This window comes from Pongo abelii, chromosome 19 (assembly GCF_028885655.2).
Source record: "Pongo abelii isolate AG06213 chromosome 19, NHGRI_mPonAbe1-v2.0_pri, whole genome shotgun sequence".
In the NCBI taxonomy this organism is placed as follows: domain Eukaryota; kingdom Metazoa; phylum Chordata; class Mammalia; order Primates; family Hominidae; genus Pongo; species Pongo abelii.
Genome location: NC_072004.2, coordinates 44,676,155 through 44,698,078, shown reverse-complemented (window position 1 = coordinate 44,698,078; position 21,924 = coordinate 44,676,155). Strand labels below are relative to the sequence as shown.

Here is a 21,924-nt window from a genome sequence, read left to right as displayed (position 1 = left end):
TGGGGGAGGCAGGCTGGGTGGTTGGGGCCCAGACACCTGTGTGAGTCTCAGGAAATCCCTGAGAGGGGCTCCCGTTGCCTCTGCCCTGGGAATGTGAGCGGGAGGCTGGTGTTTTCAGGGAAGGCTACAGACCCCAGGCAGGTATGGGAGAAAGGGTGGGGCCTCTCTCAGGGATTTTTCCTCACATGGTCAGCTGTTGCTCAGGTTGCAGACGGGGCAGAGTGGGGATGCACTGCCAATGGGGTGGCTGTGCCCAGGGAGCAGTGCCACTCTCCCTGGCGGTCTGGATCCTCTTTGGTTCCCCACTAGGGACAGGGGTGGCGTGAGGGAGGGTAGAAACTGCCTCCTAGGAAAATGAGAAGGAACAGTCCTGCTCCAGCCACTCCCAGCACCCTCTGAGCACCAGCCCCAGCTCTTGCTGTTGGCAGCAAACATGGCTGTGGGGAGCAGTCTGTGGGAGGTGAACCTGACACCTGGAAATCTTCCTTCTAGTAAATCCGGAAACTGCTAGGCAGGTTGGCCTGCTTTCCTGGTTTTCTTCAAGCAGGGGGTTAGTGGGGGGAGGATGCCTCCACCTCATCACTGCTGGACCTGTGGTGTCTCTGCTGCTGCAGAATTAGACCAGGGCCCCCAAACACCCTCTCTCTCCTGGTGCCTGGAGGCTGGGGGTGGGGCCCAGACCTGAAGAGAATGGAAGTGACCAGAGCCTTCTAAGCCTGGGTTGGTGGGGGTTTGGGACTGGCAGAGGCCAGGGATAGGGGTGGGTACTGACCACTGGGGAATGGGTGACTTTGGGCTGGTCACAGGCCCTCCCTGGACCTCAGAGCTACGACATCCCAACATTCCGGGAGAGTGTTTCTCTCTGCAGGGGAGATGGCTGCCTGGAGTCGGGGACTTGCGCCTGCAGTGGCATCCGCACGACTCAAAACAAGGGCAGGCTCTGCTACGTCACAGGCTGATGTCTCCCTGCTCTCTGGCAAAAAATGTGGCGCCATGGAGGGCAGGAGGGAGGCACTGTTTGCACCAGGCCCCCACCACACATCCCGCCACAACCAGAAGAACCAGCCCTGGGCTGCAGATGGCTCATTCTGGAGGGTGACTTCATTTATCTGAATAGACCCCGGAAGCAGGGAGGGTCTGGGGGAAGGCGCCTCGTTGTGTGGATGGGGACACTGAGGCTCCAAGGAGCAGTGACTCAGCCCTTGTCCCGAAGCCTGGGGGGTCAATAGTGGAGACAGGCGCAGGAAAGGAGTGGGCCCAGCTTCCATGCTGGGAAGAGGAGCAAAGCCCCCCCTCCTCCCCCACCTCAGGCTCCAGGCAGGACTATCTCTCCCTCCTGTAGAGCCTGGGGTCCGCAATTACTGATGGCGTGAGTGAGGAGGGGTCAGAGTGTGGGAAGGACCAGAGACAGCCCCAGACTCTGCCCCTCTGCTGGGGAAGAAGCCCTTCTCTACGAAGTGAGTGGGTGGGAGGCTCAAGAGGCCAGAATGGGGGAGGCGCCCGGTGTGCCCAGATAGCTAAGCCAGTAGAGGTAGTGGTTGCCAGGGGCTGGTGGGGAGACTTGAGTGACTTTGTCCAAGGACCCCAAGTGGGCCCAGGATGCTGGGGACATGTGCCTGGGCTGGATTGGGGATCCAGCTATGGGACTCAGTGAGGGACTCACAGTTCGTCCACACCCGCCCTGCCCACTGCACAGAATGTTTCACCCCCTGTCATCAAGGCAGAAGCTGCAGATCTGTGGTTGCCCTATGGAGCTGCCACACCTGGTCTCGTGTGATGGACACACACGTAGGACTCTCAGGCCAGGCCCATGCCAGTGGTAGCCTGCCTCCAGACCCCCCTTGCAGGGGCTGACCTGGCAGCATGTCTTGTAGGGAGATGGATGTGGTGGGGGACACCCATCCATGGCATGACATCGCTCTGCGTCTGGTTTGCACTGAGTCCAGGGGAAGGAGGAGACACCGGTCCTGACCCCGAGAGCCAGTGCCTGCCCCGAGGGGACCTGAGGGACTGACAACAGTCCCTCAGCCCTTATGCAGTGTGGGTCTCCTGTGGCAACCAAGGTTTTGGGGAGATGAGGGGAACAGAGGGAGCAGAGCCAGGCAGGTCTCCCCACATGCACAGAGCCGAGGGGATAACTGAGCTTGACAGAGGCCGGTCCTCACCCTGAGCTGTAGTGAACATTTGAAGAAACATCCCTGAGAGAGGCCCACTCTTTCTCCCACACCCCCCTGGGGTCCGCAGCCTTCCCTGAGGGCACCAGCTTCCCGCTCACATTCTTGGGGTGGGGGCAACGGGAGCCCCTCTTGGGGGTTTCCTGAGACTCACACAGGAGTCCGGGCCCCTTGTTTGTGCAGAACAGGCACCCCAAGTGGGCCCAGGCTGCTGAGGACATGCGCCTGGGCTGGACTGGGGACCCAGCTATGGGACTCATGGAGGGACTCACAGTTCGTCCACACCCGCCCTGCCCACTGCACAGAATGTTTCACCCCGTCATCGGGGCAGAAGCTGCGGATCTGTGGTTGGATTGTGAAGGGCTATGACAGCCCCACCTTCAGAAGAGGGACGTCAAACATGCAGGAGGGGAGAGGACCCCTGAAGGTGGGCCTGGCACTCACAGATTTCCCCAGATCCCGGGAGCCATCACGGGGCAGAGCCTGGGCCTGGACATTCGTTCTCCCCCAGGAACCCCGCTCCTTCTGTTTCTCTGCAGGGCCCCAGCACCCCATCGTGGCCTGACTTTAGTGTATTGGTGTATTGGGGTTGTCTTTACCACCTTCTCCCCCAGAAGACTATGTCTCCAGGGCTTCTCTGTCTTGTTCTTCGAGTCTGAGTGCCCAGCACAGTGCCAGGCACATAGTAGGTGCTTTATAAACACCTGCTCATAAACATAACGCTAGCCACCAGCCTTTGCCAGGTGCTTTATTTATTTGGCCTCGAATCCCCTAATATGCCTGTGAGGCAGAGCTGTTATTCCCATTTCCCAGAGAAGGAAACTGAGGCTCAGAGAGGCTGAATGTCCTGCCCAAGTTTTCGCCCCTGCTTGCCCCGATTCCAGGCTGCTCTGTCCTGGCTCAGTGGGGCTCTACTTTTCCTTCCTCCTGCCCTGAAGCCTGTGGCTCTGGCTTGTCCACCCGGGGCTGGGGGCCCTGCCGCAGCCCCCTCTCTCCCCTCAGCTTCTCTGTCTCCCTCCTCAGCCCCCTAAGCTGCCTCCTGCCTTCCCAGCCTGAGTTGGCTAGGGAGCTTGTAAAACAGCCCCACCAGCAGGCTTGTCCTGAGTGGTGCTGATGAGGGAGTTGGAGCAGGGCTGCGAATCTTCTTGGGGACTCTGATGATCTGCCTGGTTGGAGAATCACTGCAAGCCAAGGCGCGGCATTGGCCAACGGTGTTTCCCGGCCTCCTCAGGTATGCCATGATCTCATGCCTCATGCTTGACATGGGCAGGACGAAGGAGGGAGGAAGGAGGCAGGGTGTGGGGAGGAATCCTCTGCCTGGAGAATGCCCACCGGGCTTCTCTGTGCTCACCAGGCTTAGTGGTCCTGGCCCTTGGTCACCTTGGGGCAGGTGTGCATCACTGATGCAGAGGAAACACCTCCTCCTCCTCTGTCAACTCAGATCTTCTGAGGCCTTGCTGGTGCCTCCCTCTGCTGGGACCCTTTCCGGGATCAAGGCCAGGAGGGCAGCCCCCTCCTCTACTGCTGAGGCTCAGCAGTATCAACTCTAACCCCATTGAGGGGATTTCAAGGCCTGTACTGATTTGGTCCCAATTTAGCTTTATTATCCATATTTACCCCCACTGCTCTGCAGCTCCACTGAAGCACCCCCTGTTTCCTCTGAGCCCACTATGTCACACCCAGGACTCTGCCTCAGCTGGGCCTCCACTGCCCGCCCCTCTATAGATGCCTAAATCCCGGGCAGTTATGCAGACACAACTAAAGTTCCATCCCTTCCATGAACCCTTCCCCAATCCCTTGGTGGAAGGTCACTTCTTCCCCTCATGAGGTTCTGAGCTTTCATTTCTTTTTCTACTAAGAGTCTTAGCACTGTCTGCTAAATGCTACAATTACCTGTTCACATTCTCTACCTGCCCCCACGAGACCAGGGGCATCTCAGAAGCAAAGATCATTAAAACCAACTAAATCTATTTCTAATTATAAAATGAGGTATGCCGATTGATTGTGAAAGAATAAAATAATAAAGTATGGAACATTTTTAAAAAGCATATAGATCTGGCTACAGAGCTTTAGTGAGAAGGAACTAGCTAAGTGTGGTCCGGGGTGACACCAATATCTCACCTCCTCTCACTGTGGAAACCACTTCCCCATAAACAGCCCCAAGACAAGTGAGCACTTGAACTATTCTTGCAAATACCCTGAGCCCTGTGGCCACCAAGAACCCCTAGCATGCGCAAGTCAACAAGACACCATGGTGCTTAAAAACCATCCTCTCTCATCAGCTGCCATTTCCGTCTTCCCATGACTCAGGGCTTACCTCTTGAGAGAAGGGGACACAGCTTGGACCCCAGAAGGGGGCCGGTGACTGAGTGCCCAAGCCCTGTCCTCTTCTGTGCACACCCCCAAATCCCCAACTTCCTGCTAGTTCTTCTCACCCCCAAATCCCCAACTTCCTGCCAGTTTTTCTTATCCCCAAATCATCCCCTGAATAGTGCTGTCTCCATCTACTTCCTTCTGATTTTATCACGGGGTAGAAGGAGTTGGCTCACTTGTCCCCAGTGAAAAATGACTCAGGGTCACACTGCTCCTTCCCTCAGAATGCCCAGGTCCCCAAGCACCAAGGTGTCTGCTGCTTTTCCTAGGACCCCCAGAAGCCTCTTAGCAAAATGGTAGATGGCAATTATGAGACTCACAGCTGGTGCCAGGTAAGGGCTGGTGCTCCTGCCCATCTCTGGAGAGAGGCAGGACTTGGAGGGGGGCAGCCTGCAAGGGCACCAGCTGGTATGAGGGCCATCCTGGGGACCCCAGGCCTTTGAGGTCCTATCTGGTGATGGGACACAGGGAAGGGCCAGAGATGTGTTTTCTGGCCTGACCTGGGGTCTGCAAGGAAACAGGAAAGAGCTGCCCCCAGCAGAGGGAAGAGAGGAGGAAGTGTTAGCAGGAGAATGCTGCCTGAGGAGACCCCCTGAGCCACTGAGGAAAGGTCTAGGGAGCTGAGGTTGGATAAAGAGTCCTGAGCAAGTGGACAGGCCCTACGCTTGCCAAGACAGAGAGGGGACCAGGAATTCCCTTGCTGATTCCTCAATTTTTATAACTCTGTCTTTTAACAGCTTCCAGACTGAAAGCGGCTGAGACTGGCAGGTCTGTGCCAACCCCATCGAGTTCTGGTGCCAAGTGCATCATTGACCTTAGAGTTGAATCCCTGAGTGACCTGGAAGCAACAAGACACTGTTACATTTGTGGCAGATTAGGAAGCAGGGGCCCAGGCCCTAGGGACGTCCCTTCAGTTCCTGAACCTACCCCTACCTAAGCAACCTCACTCTGGGACTCTTCTTAACATGCATTTCAACTTACCTAGATTATTTAATTTTTGTAATGTATTTCTATGTGTTCTTGACTGCTTGTCAGAAGGGATCCCACAACACTGTCTACACCCCTTCCTCAGCCCCTCCAGTCACACAGTGGTTGACATATATTCAGGCACATGGCTATTCTTTGCGGCTCTCATACAAGGTGGGTGGCTACGTTCAGCTTTTTCTAGAGGACATAGTTCCAAAGCTGTCAACCAACAAATATTTGTAGAACATTATTTATCATTTCTGTGTTCCGCTATGTAAAACAATGAATTCGTTTTGAGTAAACCAGTCTTAAACTGTTGGTGATTCTATTGGCTTTGTTTTGTGACAAAGCAAGGCGGTGGGATGGGAGGGGAAGAGTAGAAAACTCTGAAGAGGGGAAGTCAGCAGAAAGGAAATGACAATAATGCCTCTTCCCAAATAATGAAACACTATTTCATAAAACAATGATTATTTTATAAAATATTATGCACCCAGTGTATAATGCATATGAACTAGGTAAATTTGTGCTTGATATATATACTCGTGCATTTAAGTTTATTTTTCTCACAAGTCAAGCTCTCTTAAAAATTACTCACTGTCCTTCAAATTCTAACAATGTCTCCAAGGGCTAAGTATTATTAATATTCCCATTTGATAGAAGAGGAAATGTTGGCTCAGAGAGTTAAAACAGCTTGTCCACGGTCATGCAGCGAATAAATAATGTAACCAATATGCAAACCTCTGAGAAGCCCAGAACCACCTGGGATGGTTGTTTAAAATGCTCACAAGAGAACTGGGTTTGGTTGTGGGAATCTAGATTTTTACCAACCCCCCCAAGTGATACACATGCAGACTAAAGACAAAAAAACTACTGAATTTGTCAATAAGACTTTTTTTTTTTTTTTGAGATGGAGTCTTGCTCTGTTGCCCAGGCTGGAGTGCAGTGGCACAATGTCAGCTCACTGCAACCTTCGCCTCCCGGGTTCAAGCAATTCTCCTGCCTCAGTCTCCCAAGTAGCTGGGACTATAGATGCCCGCCACCATGCCCAGCTAATTTTTGTATTTTTAGTAGAGACGGGGTTTCACCATATTGGCCAGGCTGGTCTCAAACTTCTGACCTTGTGATCTGCCCACCTCAGTCTCCCAGTTTTGTTTGTTTGTTTGTTTGTTTGTAGATGGAGTCTTGCTCTGTTGCCCAGTCTGGAGTGCAGTGGTGCAATCTCAACTCACTGCAACCTCTGCCTCCCGGGTTCAAGCGATTCTCCTCCCTCGGCCTCCCAAGTAGCTGGGATTACAGGTGCATGCCAACACACCTGACTAATTTTTGTATTTTTAGTAGAGACAGGGCTTCACCATGTTGGCCAGGCTGGTCTTGAACTCCTGAACTTGAGAGATCTGCCTGCCGAGGCCTCCCGAAGTGCTGGGATTACAGGCATAAGCCACTGCACCCGGCCTCAATAAGAATTTAGCCACTCTTTTAAAAATAAGACGCACATGGTAATAGACTTCTTACCTGGGTATTATTTCCCTAGAATCCATGCTCCACAAAATCGACGGTTAACATTAGAGAAAGGAAAGACAGTCAGCCAACATGTACAACAAGATTTCTATTGTGAATGCAGAATTATTTGACGGATTGCCTAGACTGAGGTTAAGAAACTATGGTCCTCAGAACAAATCTAGTATGACTCCTGTTTTGTAAACAAAGTTTTGTTGAAACAGAGCCATTCCCGCCCTTTTATGTATTATCTATCGCAGCTTTCCTAAGACAAAGGTGGAGTCACAGTGTTGCAACAGAGATTATATAGCCCACAAAGACAACAATATTTACTATCTGGCCTTTTATAGAAAACGTTGGCTAACTCCTGGCCTATGTTTTAGTATATACTTTTTTAAGTATAAGAAAGTTAGACTGAGTCAGGATTCCTGCTGTACAATGCAAGGGGGAGAAATTCAACACACTTGTGAGAAATGCAAAATATATTAACTTTTTGATAAGCCCTACTTACTTTGTGTGTTTTAAATAATCTATTTTTTAGTATCAAAAAGTGACATTTTGGTAATCAGCATTTTTGAAGAGCAATGACACGGTCTGTAGAAAAATTTAAAATTTATATACTCTTCAATCTATCTTATTTCTAGGAATCTATTTCAAGAAACACTATCTAAAGAAACAAAGGAGGGCCAAGCACGGTGGCTCACTCCTATAATCCCTGCACTTTGAGAGGCCGAGGCAGGTAGATAGCTTGAGGTCAGGAGTTGGAGACCAGCCTGGCCAACACGGTGAAACTTCATCTCTACTAAAATACAAAAATTAGCCGGGCATGGTGGCAGGCGCCTGTAATCCCAGCTACCTGGGAGGCTGAGGCAAGAGAATTGCTTGAACCTGGGAGGCAGAGGTTGCAGTGAGCCGAGATCGTGCCACTGCACTCCAGCCTGTGTGACAGAGTGAGACTCCGTCTCAAAAAAAAACAAAAGAAAAGACACAAAGTGTTGGCACATTGCTGTTGTTTGCAGCTCTGTTTGTAAAAACAACCAATAGAAATAAATTCTTTAAAATATGAATAGTTTAAACCATGATGGTATAGCCACATAATAAACATGAAATTACTGAAAATAAAGTAGATATACATACTGAAATGAAAGGTATCTATGATAGTAATGTAAAACTATGTATATAGAATATACATTTGATATGTGTATCTCTATACCAATATCTGTATTACCACATATTTATTATATAACTGTACATCTAATAATATTTGCCTTGGTAAAAGCTATATATATTTACATAAACATAAGAAGAACATTTGATGTGATTAAATCTATTAAATGTGATTTCCCTGGCAACCATGATTTTTAAGAAATGAGGAGCTCCACTTTTCATTTTCCATTATCTGTGCTTTGATTTTCATAAATATGAGTATGAGATTTTTAATTCAAAAACCAAGATTTGAGAAGTTGGGGCTTGCGCTAAAAACTGGTTCTCTCTTACTTCTCTCGAACCACTTGCTCTGGGTCCCCGGGGCACGAGCTTTGCAGATTTCAGTCTAGTTCAGAGAACTTCAGGAATGTTTGCTGCTGTTATGTTACCTATTGTTTCAAGAGATCAAGGCAACAAACGTGTCCTGTCTAGATCCAAAGAGTACATTTGGACTCTCTCTCTCTACACACACACACACACACACACACACACACACAGAGAGAGAGAGAGAGAGAAAGACACACACACCTGCATAAATAGCTTCTCTCATGCAATATTTTATAATCCCTTCCAATTTTGAGATATTCCTCCTCTAGCCCATCATAGCAAACCAGCTAGGGCAAATGTGGGGGCATTATCCGGAATCATGATAGTAGCAACCTCTGCCTTGATGAAGCCATAGAGTCTTATCCTTTCTTCCCCTAAGGGCTCTCAACATCTGATGACTGGCACCATTGGCCCATGAACTTTAAAATATTTCAAATAGATCTAGGATTTATTTCACATCTCAACAACATGAATATTGCATAAATCCTTCATATATTAGATGAATACTAAACTGACAGCCTATTATAATCAGGGGAAAGGAAAAGCAAAAGATTCTAATAGACTGCAAGTTCACATTGGCTGGGCCTCTTTCCTTGGTTAATCTCTTTTTTAAGGGTAAGTGACAGACAAAGCAGTGCTCACTAAATAGTCCACGTGATCCCCTTCATGGCATTTGCATTGGGCTCTTGTGGCTAATTCTGGCCAGTGAACTGTAAGATTAAGTGAAGCATGTCACTTCTGGACCAAGACAGTTAAAAGCAGTATGCCTTTTCTGTCTTCTTTCTCATTCCAGAATCTACAGCTACAGGATGGAAGCAGCCTGAATTCCCGAGTCACCACCTGGAGGAGAGCTGCTCTAGGATCAGCACTGCTCAGAGTGTAGTTCATGGGTCAGCAGCATCAGCATCACCTGAAATCTCATTAGAAAGGCAGAATCTTGAGCCTTACCCAAGACCTGTAGTATCAGAGTCTCAGGTGGAACCCACGAATCTGTGTTTAAACAAGCCCACCACAGGATTCTGATGCAACCAAATTTTGAGAACCAGTGATCTAGCCCACATCAGATTTTGTGTGAGTGGAAAACTTTTACCTTGTTATTCCATTGGGGGTTTGTTTGTTATCTGGGTACAACCTATACTATCCTTACTGTTATAGAGTATAAACATAAAATGCTTAACTGTTCTCCAATCATCAGCTCTACCTTAACATCTTGGAGAGATCCCATCATGTTTTGGTCACATCCAGTTATTAAAATTCCTTCAGTTTAGAACTCTAATATTGAATTCGATTTAAATAACATTTCTACTTCTTCCTTTCTCCCCGCCCTCAACCAGAGAAAAACAGCTCAGGGAGTTGGAGTGCGATGAAGCTTTAGTTTGGTTCAGAGATGCTCACCTTCCTTCTCTTTTTAACTCCTCTGGTATGGCGGGAAGAGGGGTGGTTTGTGTGGGGGTAATATAAGGAGAAAATGTTGCTGGATGTGGTGGCTTGTGCCTGTAATCTCAGTGCTTTGGGAGGCCAGGGCCAGAGGAATACTTGAGGCCAGGAGTTGGAAACCAGCCTGGGCAACACAGTGAGACCCAGTCTCCACAAAAAAAATTTTTTTTAACTTAGCAGGCATGGTAGTGTGCAGCTATAGTCCTAGCTACTCAGGGGGCTGAAGCAGGAGGATTGCTTGAGCCCAGAAGTTCTAGTCTGCAGTGGGTTGTGATCACACCACTGTACCCCAGTCTGGGTGACAGAGCAAGATCCTGTCTCTAAAAGAAATTTTTTTAATTTAAATTTTTAAAAGAGAGAGAGAAAAAATTCTTTTAACTACCTACAGATGTAGTCCCTGCCCCCACTGCTATGTTATCCCTGCATCTTTTTAAAAAATATTGAAATTATGGGCAATGCATGTATATTTTCCTCAGACTGATGGGCGTTCCTGAGGGTCCTCTCTCTGCATAGTTTCTTAGGTGAGAGATCCCACCCTTGCCCAACATCTTCCACCTCTTTCTTCTGCTCACACCACTGGCAGCATACCCTGGGCCTTTGCTAGCCTGGAAGACACCGTTGAGCATGTTACACAAAAGCACCATGAAGCAACCTAGCCCTGTGGGAGTGCAAGACCTTACAGGTGATGGGCAGACTAGCTTTCAGCACCCTCTTGCCCAGACGTCCAGGGGCCTTTATAGACAGCAGCCCTGAGACCACCCCACCTGCTACTGCTAAGATCCTTGTAAGCTAAGCAGTGGATCTCCTATTGGTAGGATGAGCACTTTAAGACTCAAAGGGGATATTATTAATAATTATGCTGGCACAACTGGCATAAACTGGGTCACTTCCCAGACAAAATGGGACATGTGATTCCCCCAACCTGTGTGGAGTGTCACTGGGAGGATGGCTCGAGCCCAGCTCCCTTCCACAGGATCATTCGGCCAATGGAAAGCTCATTCCATGTGGTGGGAGAGCAGCCTCCAACAATCCTTTTCCCTGCTTTGGTTCCTATCTCCTGTTTTCTTTTCCCCTGCTAATTTTGGCTCAGGCAAATCATGAGGTTCACTGTGTAAGCTGACATCCAACTGGAAAAGGAGTTGCCTTGTTTGCAGGCACTTCCAGTTTGTACAAGTTACCCTCTGGAGACCCCTTCACTGGGCTTCAAGAGCAGTTAGAAGTAAAGACCTCTCCTTCACAAAGGTGGAACCCACTAGGGTGGCCACTTTCTTTCCTCTTCCTACGTCTACAATGCCCTGGAAGGATTGTCTGGCCCCAGTTGTTAGTGACTTAGTTTAGAATATAAAGTCTATAATGAAAACTTAGCCTCAGATTTGCGAACTAGCCATCATTTGGGGCAACAGGGTATATCCCAATCAAAATCCTTTTACAACCAGTAAAATAATTCAGGAAAATACAGAATGGCAAAGGGGTATATTATTACTGCGTTATTAATGTAAAAATTGAGTATAGTGTTGAATAAAGTGAGAAAATCCCTAAGACAACTGGCATATAACAGGAGAGTCTGGATTGAACCCCCAATTTGGGAAAAACATGTCTGGTGTGATGTCATCACAGGCAGGGGATTGGTCGTCTGCACATATCAAGACAGAATTAATATGAGAAAGTTACATACATTTGGTAGATACTAGTTGGGTTCCAAGGTCTTTCTCTCTCTTCCTCTTTTATCCTTAAATGATTCTTTGGAAAAGCAACCCCTCTGGTAGTTTGTGTGGTTTTGAGCCCATCAACATTGCTTATTATAGACACTGATCAGCTCAAAAGAATCAGTAAATCCACCTCCCTGGCCACAAAGATGAATTAAGATATAGGCTGGCAAACTTGCTCTGTAAAGGACCAAATGGAAACTACTTCAGGTTTTGTGGGTCTTACAGTGTCTTTCACAACTACTCAGCTCTGCTTTGTCGTATGAAAATATGATACCTTCCAGGTAAGGAGTCCTTGCTAGACTGTGGGCTGTAAAAAATATACAAACAAATAAGCCCAACTGCATTCCAATAAAACTTTTTTATGGGCACTAAAACTCAAATTTCATACAATTTTCATATTTCTCAAAATATTCTTCTTTTGGTTGTTTTCAATCACTTAAAATGTAAAAACTTCTTAGCTTGCAGGCCATACAAAAACAGGTAGTAGGTCAAATTGGGCCCAATGGCCATAGTTTGCTGACCCCTGGGTTAAGAGATGGGCTCTTAATCCAAGCCCGCCAGACCAATAAAAGTGGAACTCAGGCTCTTGGCTCAAAATATGAGGATACAGACATTATCTTCCCAATCCACATTGCTCTGGAAGTTTCTGGAAGCTATTCTGCCAATAGAGTAATGAGGATGAATATAGTAACTTCGTTCTAGGATGAAGCTCTCAAATGTAGGGAGATCAGAAATTCAGAAAGACATGTATAGTCAATGGCAAAACAAGCCCAACTGAATCAAGTTTTGCCCGAAGCTAATTCTATTTGTTGAAGCTTCAGTTACGTGAACTAACAAGTTCCCTTTATCATTTAAGCCAGACTGAGTTACTTTTCTGACACTGTGACTTAAACCATCCCTAACTAATATAGACTGCAATGTTGTAAGTAATAGGTCCCCAAACATGGAACTGATTGAAGGCAGTAGCTAAGGTCAAAGTCAGTGGGGACACCTCTAGTTAGCAAAACAGCTGGTTACCTCCATGGCCTGTTATATATTCTAAGGCCATCTTCCAGCCAAGGTTTTATCAAAAAGGAAAATGCAGGGTATTGGAGACTGTTTCTTGCATTGGTCTTAGTAAGGCCCATTAAGAAAGAAATTAACTTACTCTGAAACTGATTCATCTGATAGCAGAGAAGGGGAAAAAATGTAGATTTTTTAAAAAAACGTACTTTCTGCTTGCTGCCTGAAAACCAAGCTGATTAAGAATCCAGTGATCTGGAGCTTGCAGGACTAGAAAAGCAGAGTTCTCCACTCCAAGCTAATGTTAATATAAGCAGAAATGAGGAGGTGAGAGATTAGGCAGGACAGGCAAGCAGGCCCTGAAGCAGCCCAATCCACCTCCTTCTCAGATCCCTCCTTGTAAATATTCATCTTGATAGTAAAATGAATGTATTAGTTGGTCATCCAGAAAAACAGAAACAATAGGCTATTTCTCTCTATAGATATAGATTGGATACCAATGTTGGTATAGATACAAATACCAAGATATTTATTAGGGGAATTGGCTCCCACAATTATGGAAGCCAAGAAGTCCTGCCATCTGCAAGCTGGAGAACCAGGAAAGCCAGTGATGTGATTTGGTCTGAAGGCCTGAGAACCAGGGCAGCCGAAGTTGTCAGTCCTGGTCCAAGTCCACAGACCTGAGAAGGGGTCAAGAAGGGGAGGTGATGGTACAAGTCCCTGTCTGAGTCTGAAGGCTCAAGAATCGGAAGCGTGGATGTCAGAGGGCAGGAAAAGATGGATGTCCCAGTTCAAACGCAGACAGCAAAGTCACCCTTCCTTGTCCTTTTTGTTCTATTTGGGACCTCAGTGAATTGGATGATGACTGCCTGCATTGGTGAGGGCAGATCTTCTTTAGTCTTCTGATGCTAATCTCTTCTGCAACACCGCACAGACACACTCAGAAATGATGTTTATCAGCTATCTGGGTATCCCTTAGCTTAGTCCAGTTGACGCATAAAATCAACCATCACAATGAACAGTCTTGCTCTTTCTGAAGGTGCGATTGTATTCATCAGAGGCAGGGAGCTAAAGAGGCTGACCTTCGCACTTGTTTCACCAGCAGGGGGCAATGTGGAGTCAATACACTGGGGAGCCGGTGGGCGGTGGAAGGGATGACCACAGAGCTCCCAGTGCTGTGCTGGAAGAGACGTGGTAAAAACCCAGTTCTAGAAATAACTGTATCTGATGGATTTTCTGCTTATGATTAACCATCCAATGGAATGAACCAAAAGTAAGTAGATCAGATGCCTTCAAAAATTGGAACAGAGTTGCATTGCCTCTGAAACCCTAACGGTGGTTAAAACCAGCCTATGACCCCACACCAACAGTGGTTCTCAAACTCGGCTGTGCATTAACATCCCCTGGGGAGTTTTTAAATTACTGATGCCAGGCCCCACATCAGTCCAATTAAATTCATAACTTTGGAGGTGAGGCCCTGGCATTGGAATTTTTAAAACTCTCCTAAGTGATTCTAATGTGAATTCAAGGTTGAGAAGCCCTGTTCCACACGTAAGCCAATCGACAGACATCTCCAACAGGAAACAGACACCTCTATAAGCGGTATTCCTTCTTCAGAGGGTTGCCAGATACAGTTTAGGATACCCTGTTAAATTCGAGTTTCAGATAAAGAACAAATCATTTTTTGTACGAGTAGGTCCCAAATATTGCATGGGATGTACTTACACTAAAAAGTATCCATTCTGTATTTTTATTTGCTAACTCTGGCCACCCAGCCCCAAGCCTCATCTCAGATAGTCATGGAAAACATCCTCCCCAGAAGCAGAGTGGAGAACAAAGATAACATGACCAAGGCTTTCAGCAACTTCCAGGTAAGGAGTCCTTGCTAGACTGTGGGCAGTGTTTGCTAGACTTTCACTAATATAAGTACTTAGCCCAAAACCCAGCACTTGGTAAGGCCTCAACAGATGTTAGCCATCATTCTGAGGAAAGCTTCATTTATAAAAATGAACTTGTGTGCATAAATATGCATTGCAGTGTCATCTTGGTATTCATTTCAGTAGAAAATTTTTCTCTCACATTTCAGTTACAATATGGTTCATAAAATAATAGTGTCTGTTTCAACTTTTCGGGAAAGTATCTCCAGGGAAACATCTGGTATGACTGTAGAAGTACTCGGTCCCTATCTTGTGGTTTCTGCCCCTTTTCATATTTCCCTACTCCTCCCCCAGAATTCCTGTCAATCTGTGATTCCGATTAGTGAAACAAAATAGAGTCGTCACAAGGAGAATGCTGGTTTACCTTTTATATAAGTGCTGCCAATATATTAAAAGGTGATGCTGAGCAAAACCATTAATAAGGATTTGTCATTTGATACATATGGCATAATGTCTGCTGAGAAAGGTAATCACACTGATTGATCCACACATTGAATGTGCGAAGAGTTGAAGGGAAAGGGGAAAGGGTGATAGACAATGTCATGAGATGTCAGAGAAAATACTAATTTCATAATGCAGCTGAACAATAGAAATCAATTTCAAAATGAAATGTGATGCATGAACTAAGATTAAAGTTAGTTAATGTGGCTGGGCATAGCAGATGGGACTCTTAGAAGAGGTGGCCTCCAGGGTGGCAGGGTCATTGCCCTGGCTCAGGCTCCTGCTCCCTCCTGGGCCCACCAAGGTCACTGGGTCCTCACAGCTTCCAGGTCCCTCAGGCATCCAGCTTCAGGTCGCTGATGTATTTCTGGACCCATTTCTTATTGGGGTCAGCACAGATCTGCCAGCCTCTCTTGGTTAGGAGGCCGTGGAGAAGGAAGGAAGAGTTAAGAACTGATGAATTCATCAGGGGAATCCTGTGGCCCCTGCGTCCTTCTCTGTCCCAGGTATCTCAGGGCCTGTCCTCTCGCCTGTAAAATTTCCCCTTAACTTCGGGGTTCATGGGCCTTCCCCAAGTGTCTCAGATGGGGTTCCTCAGGAAGCAAACTTCCTGTTGTCAAGTCTTCTCTCTTCCCTCTGCCCATGGGCAGGCCCTTCAGGACTCTGCAGGCCCCAGGCCAGGTCAGAAAACACTGCAGGGGCCTGCCCTGGAGTCCTTCACCTTGATGGGCCTTAGAGAGCTGAGTACTCTGAGGGGACCTCACCCCAGACCTCCCAGCCTCCCTCCCGAGGGGTGGGCAGGAGCACTGGCACTTACATGACACCTGGCTTGGGGCACTGGGGGCTGGTTTCAGAATAGTCAACTATGAACTTTTGCAGAATCTCCCCAGAGATATAGACGAAGCTTCAGAAATCTTTGTTGGTACCAACTGCAAAAGACAAGACAGAAAGATCCCAAGTCATTGTTCACAAGGCAAGCCAGATGCTCCTGGTCCCTTTCCTTGGGACTCAGGAAGAACCGGGAGACATCACTGCCGAGCAGTGGGGATGTGGAGACAAAGAGATCCAGAAGGAAGCTGGCATTTCTTCTTTTCCCTGACATTTTAATTTCCGCATCTTTCTCTCTTTTGGTGTTTCTCATTCTCTGTCTGTCTTCGTTCTGGGTCTCTATGTCTCTTTACTGGAAATTTAGTTTTCTGAACAAACTATTTCTCATCCCATCTCTCCTTGGGGAGTTCCATCTGAATTCATAAGGACAGCCAAGGCCACACCACTGAGAACAAATTGGACCCACATCCTACCTCTTGTGAAAATCCCTGTGGGCCTCCATCTTCTCATCCGTAGAATGGGACTCACTCTCCCTCTGTCTCCTAGAGCAGGAGAGTAGAGTTGCTGAAACCTCTTAGGAAGACAAATCCTCCTCGGGAAATGGTCCCTGAAATCGCTCTGAAGTTCTCTACTTGGAGGTCTCAGGGATAGACTTGGGCAGTGGGGTCCAAGCCATGGCCAGACAGTGGGGGCACAAGAGCAAAAGACAAATTCACACAGGGCAGAGCAAGTCTTGGGGCAGAGGGACTCAGTGAAGAAAAGGACAGCAAGGGCAGCTGCAGGGGTCCCTAGGATGCTGGGCAGAGTGTGAGCTCACGTGGCGGCCGGATAGAACTGAACTCAGGACTTGTAGCTGCTGCCTCCTTCTGTGTTCTCAGCCATCTCTTCTCTTTACAGGCAGCCTTGGGGTATTAGAAAATACAAACTTGGGGAGACTGAGGGGGAATTTTGTTTCTTTTTTCATTTTTTTTAACTTTTAAGTTCAGGGGTACATGTGCAGGCTTGTTACATAGGTAAACTCATGTCATGGGAGTTTGTTATACAGATCATTTTGTCACCTAGATATTAAGCCTAGTACCCATTAGTTTTTTTCCTGATCCTCTCTGAAGGGGAAAATTTTTAATCATGATATTGGTGTCATGCCGTGCATTGCACAAACCAGGACAGCTTCAGCTCACCACAAAGCTTCAGGCTATTCACAAGAATGCTTCAGTTGCTCCCTTGGTGGGGAAATGGTTTCCACAGTGAGAGGAGGTGAGATGCTGGCATCACCCTGAGACTGGGTTAGCTGGTGCCTTCTCACAAGGGCAGATCTGTAGATAAAGCCTTTCTCCCATGGAGTGGAACCTTCTGATAGCCTCCCCAGCTGTTCCGACACCATAGATGTGCCATGGACAGTAATGCCAGAGAATCGTAAGAAGCACAGCCCAAGAGAAAACTATGCCCTGGATGGAGACAGCAGAACTGGGGAAGTGCTACAGGAGGGGCGAGGTTGAGGTTAGCCTTTCAGACACTGGCTCATTGAACCTCTACAATATGCCAGTCCCTGGGTTAGCTGGGTTAACTGGGGGCTAGTATGAATGATGAGCCTTAAAGAGTTGTTACCATTTGATCAGCAAGGTGCTCTGCCAGGGATCTATCCCATGGATATAAACATAAAGATGAACAAAGTGTCACAGCTTATCTGTATCAATTAAAAAATGATGTACAATTAAATAAATTATGGCATATTCACCTCTTGTAATAATAATTAGTCCTTAAAACTGAGAAAGTAAATAAATCCAAGCCAGGCCTGGTGGCTCACGCCTGTAATCCCAGCACTTGGAGAGGCCAAGGTCGGAGGACTGCTTGAGCCCAAGAGTGTGAGACCAACCTGGGCAACATAGTGAGACCCTGTCTCTACAATTTTTTTTTTTTTTTAGACAGAGTCTCGCTCTGTCGCCAGGCTGGAGTGGTCCCTGCTCCAGGCTGGAGTGCAGTGGTGTGATCTCAGCTCACTGCAATCTCCGTCTCCCAGGTTTAAGTGATTCTCTTCCTTCAGCCGCCCAAGTAGCTGGGACTACAGGTGCATGCCACCACGCCCAGCTAATTTTTGTATTTTTAGTAGAGACAGGGTTTCACCATGTTGGCCAGGATGGTCTCGATCTCTTGACCTCGTGATCCACCCACCTCGGCCTCCCAAAGTGCTGGGGATTACAGGCATAAGCCACTGTGCCTAGCCCATATATATATATATATATATATATATATATATATATATATATATATTTTTTTTTTTTAGTAGCCTGTAGTTCCAGCTACTTCAGATGCTGAGGCAGGAGGATTGCTTCAGCCCAGGAAGTCAAGCCTACAGTGAGCTGTGATCATGCCACTGCACTCCAGCCTGGGCAACAGAGCGAGACCTTGTCTCAAATAAATAAATAGATAAATAAGTAAATTTAAACAGGTGGTCCTCCCGAGTTTGTTTAACAGCTCAATTGTGTCATCAAGAACTCAGGCTTCTTAAAACATCTCCCCTTCCCCCACCATTTTGTTGGCTTTTCTTATTTGAGCTTGTCACCTCATGGCCACAAAATGGCTGCTGCTTTCTCAGTCATCACATCTTCACAATATCTCATCCACAAGCATACGAGGGGGTCTCGTAGGAGTACAGGAAGAGCAATGTTACTAGTGTTTTTAGTTCAAATAGCTTTTTATATGATTTATCATGTGAACTAAAGATTACACCCAAAAGTAGTAAAAGCTAATTTTTGAAAACACATAAAATATAGAAAAGAATACAAACTCATTTAGGATCCCGAAGCAGGGTAGGTGGCAGGCAAACAGAGGTAAGGATGTGAGAGTTTTTCTCTACATTCCCTATTGTGGCATATATGCATTCTGATGCAAAATCTGGAAAAAAAATTTCATTGAAAGTAGGAAAAATTCTAGTACCCAAACCTAGCCACTTTTTTTTCTTTTTTTTTTAACAGTTTGGTATATTTCTTTCCACTGCTGTTTTTTTCTAGGCTTATGATAGGTGTGGGCCACATCCTGGGCCATGCACACATCCTCGCAAACATAGAGGTGGCCCCGCTTCTTGTGGAGTACATGGAGCACCTCGCTGGCCAGCTGCTGCTGCAAGGTGTCCTGCATATAGACCTAAAAACCAGAGGAAACGGTGGGTCTAGTCCCCGGCCGCTGGGGACAAGGCTTGCAGGCAGGCCTTCTGGCCTCAGGGAGGTGGGGAGAGGGCACTAAGGGCTGTGGAGTGAGTCCCCTCCCCGCCAGGACCTTGCACAGGGCCAGGCTCAGGGTGAGGAGGAGCACAGATGCCTTGGGGGATGACCTGGAAGTAGAGAGATAAATGCTGGACACAGTCCTGTCCTCGAGGGGCTGACCATCCAGTGGGGATCCCAGACTGCCGAGACCAGCTCGGTCGGGGAGACCCTAACCCAGCGGCGCTAGAGGAATTAAAGACACACATACAGAAATATAGAGGTGTGAAGTGGGAAATCAGGAGTCTCATAGCCTTCAGAGCTGAGAGCCCCAAACAGAGATTTACCCATGTATTTATTAACAGCAAACCAGTCATTAGCATTGTTTCTATAAATATTAAATTAACTAAAAGTATCTCTTATGGGAAACGAAGGGATGGGCTGAATTAAAGGAATAGGTTGGGCTAGTTAACTGCAGCAGGAGCATGTCCTTAAGGCGCAGATCGCTCACGCTATTGTTTGTGGCTTAAGAATGCCTTCTAGTGGTTTTCTGCCCTGGGCGGGCCAGGTGTTCCTTGCCCTCATTCCAGTAAACCCACAACCTTCCAGCGTGGGCGTTAGGGCCATTATGAACATGTCACAGTGCTGCAGAGATTTTGCAGTTTTGGGGCCAGTTTATAGCCAGATTTTGGGGGCCTGCTCCCAACACCAGACTGTCTCTGAATTTGCTTCAAAGAGGCATCAATGAAGCTAGTCCCCCTGCCCAGGGCTCTGCCTACACCTCAGAAAAGGGAGCCTCTCAATGCAGACTGTCCATTAGGTCCCGGCAGGGTACGGATCCCCAGCTCCCCAGTTAGAAGGTCCAGGAGTCAGTTGGGGACTCTCTGCTCCTGCTGCACACAGGATGCCCAGTGGCCCCAGCACTGGGCACAGAGCACTGGGCCTGAGAGGTGTCCTGATGCAACAAATGTGTGAGGGCCGAGAGTCTATTCGGACACCCCAGGCTCAGGGGACAATGCGGCCCTGGGGGCAGATGAGCCCGTCTGAGGGCCGTGGTGGAAGCATCGGCCGCCCTCCAGCCTTGCTGAGTTTGAGCGTAGCCAGCCTGGACCACCTTTCACCGGGCAGTCACGTGTCCCAGGGGGCCTGCTGCAGACCTTCAGTAGGCTGGGCTCTGGGGTTAACCCGCGTGTGACCTGGATTAGTCCTGAACCTCTCCAGGCCTGTCGCTTCTCTTGGAAGAGAGGGCGTAACCCTCTTCACAGCATCACCCTGATGGTTGTGAATTACCCGCATTTCAGAGCTCAGAAGCTAAAGGCTCAGGGAGGTGAGGGGCCTGTGGGGACCCAGGGCTCACCCTGGAGCCTGTGTGTGTAACGCTTCACCTGCTTTGAGGCTGCATTTACTTTGGGCTTGCCAGGCAGGCGGGAATAGGCTGTGTGCACCGCATGCAGCACGCCTTCTGGGCAATCTCCAGCATCTCCTCCCAGCAGAGGTGGTCCTCATCTGGGCAGCGGCACCCCAAACACCAGGGTCATGCGGCCTCCCCGCACTCCAGGAGTCCCGGGCTGTTGTTACCATGTCGGCCACCAGAGGGCGCCACGGCTCCAAGCCCAAATGGAATTCTCACTTCACTCCCACAAGTATCCTAGCTAGTTAATAGCATTATCCCCACTTTACAGATGAGGAAACTGAGGCCCAGGGCATTCCGATCACTCATCCATAGTCACACAACTGAAAATGCAGATGCAGGATTCCCTCAGCCCATCGGAGGTCAAAAGCAGGGACTTTCCCGTTCCCTCCGCTCCCGGGAGAGGGAGCCCCGGTTGGCCGTTCTCACCCACAGAGGCCCGCACAGGGAGGCAAACTTGGGAGGCCTTCCCTCCAGAGAGGTCCAGGCACGGTTCGTGGGGCTGCGGTTCTGCTCCTAGGCAGGCACTGGCCGCTGGTGCCCCTCCCACCTGGGAAGCCTCCAGCCTTACCCTTATGCGGGGAGTCATGGAGCCGCTGCTGCCAGAAACTGAGGAAGAGGGTGATGCCTGTGCCAGGCCCGACGAGGACGCAAGGATGGGAGGGGTCCTCGGGGAGGTGGAAGCCGCTGGCACTGAAGAGGACAGGAGAAGAGGGGGCCAGTCCTCAGACACCCCGGGCCCACGCACACACAGGATGGCTGAGGAGCTGGGCCTGTGGGAGGCAGTTGTGAGGGGGTGGAGAGGACAATAAGCTCCTATTTGATTTCCCACGTCCTGCAGGCTGCTTCGCTTCTGTCCAGCCACCAGCACCTCCCCCAGGTCCTTCTGAAAAAGGGCCAAGCTCACGGGACTCTGGGCCCTTCCTGCACTGCTGTCATAGCTGTCCCTGCTAGAGACAGCCGCACCAATGTGACCCCAGTGTCTTCTTTATGGGCCAAGGAACCTTGAGCGGCACCTAAACCCCAGATCCCTCGCTTTCCTCCCGGAACTCCCAGGGGTCGGCGATCCCACAGGGGACAGAGAGGAAGGGGTGCTTACTTTCGTATGAAGGAGGGCACTGGGTCTTGAGGCTTCAGGCTGTTGAGCCATGTGCTGCAGACGCCGTGGTGCAGGGGATCCTGGCCATCTGCAACGATAACACAAAGTGACCAACGTCCCCCCACTGCCCATGCGCAAACTGTACCAGCTGCTCCGCCCACACCACGTCCTCCTTGACGCCCCCACTCAGGCACTCTCAGGACTCAATGAGCAGCTGTTTGTCCTCCTGGTTCTGAGATCCACCCTCTGTGAGCACGGAGCTGAGGAAGGTTGAAAGGGACTTAAGCTCCAAGTTGCTCCTTCTACCAATGCAGAAACTG

The 21,924-nt window shown here is 48.5% G+C and overlaps 1 long non-coding RNA gene across 2 annotated transcripts; it reads right to left on the bottom strand.

Annotated features, from left to right (window-relative positions):
• Nucleotides 1–14,721: 14,721 nt before the first annotated feature.
• LOC129051074 (uncharacterized) lies at nucleotides 14,722–18,096 on the bottom strand. 2 transcript variants are annotated; one of them, XR_008515107.2, is made up of 4 exons: nucleotides 16,715–18,096; nucleotides 16,371–16,439; nucleotides 15,887–15,998; nucleotides 14,723–15,481 (listed from the first exon to the last, which is right to left on the bottom strand). It is a non-coding gene; the product is annotated as an uncharacterized LOC129051074 (long non-coding RNA). The 2 variants fall into 2 exon arrangements; XR_010137955.1 differs by having other exon boundaries at nucleotides 14,722–15,998.
• Between the last annotated feature and the right edge of the window lie 3,828 nt (nucleotides 18,097–21,924).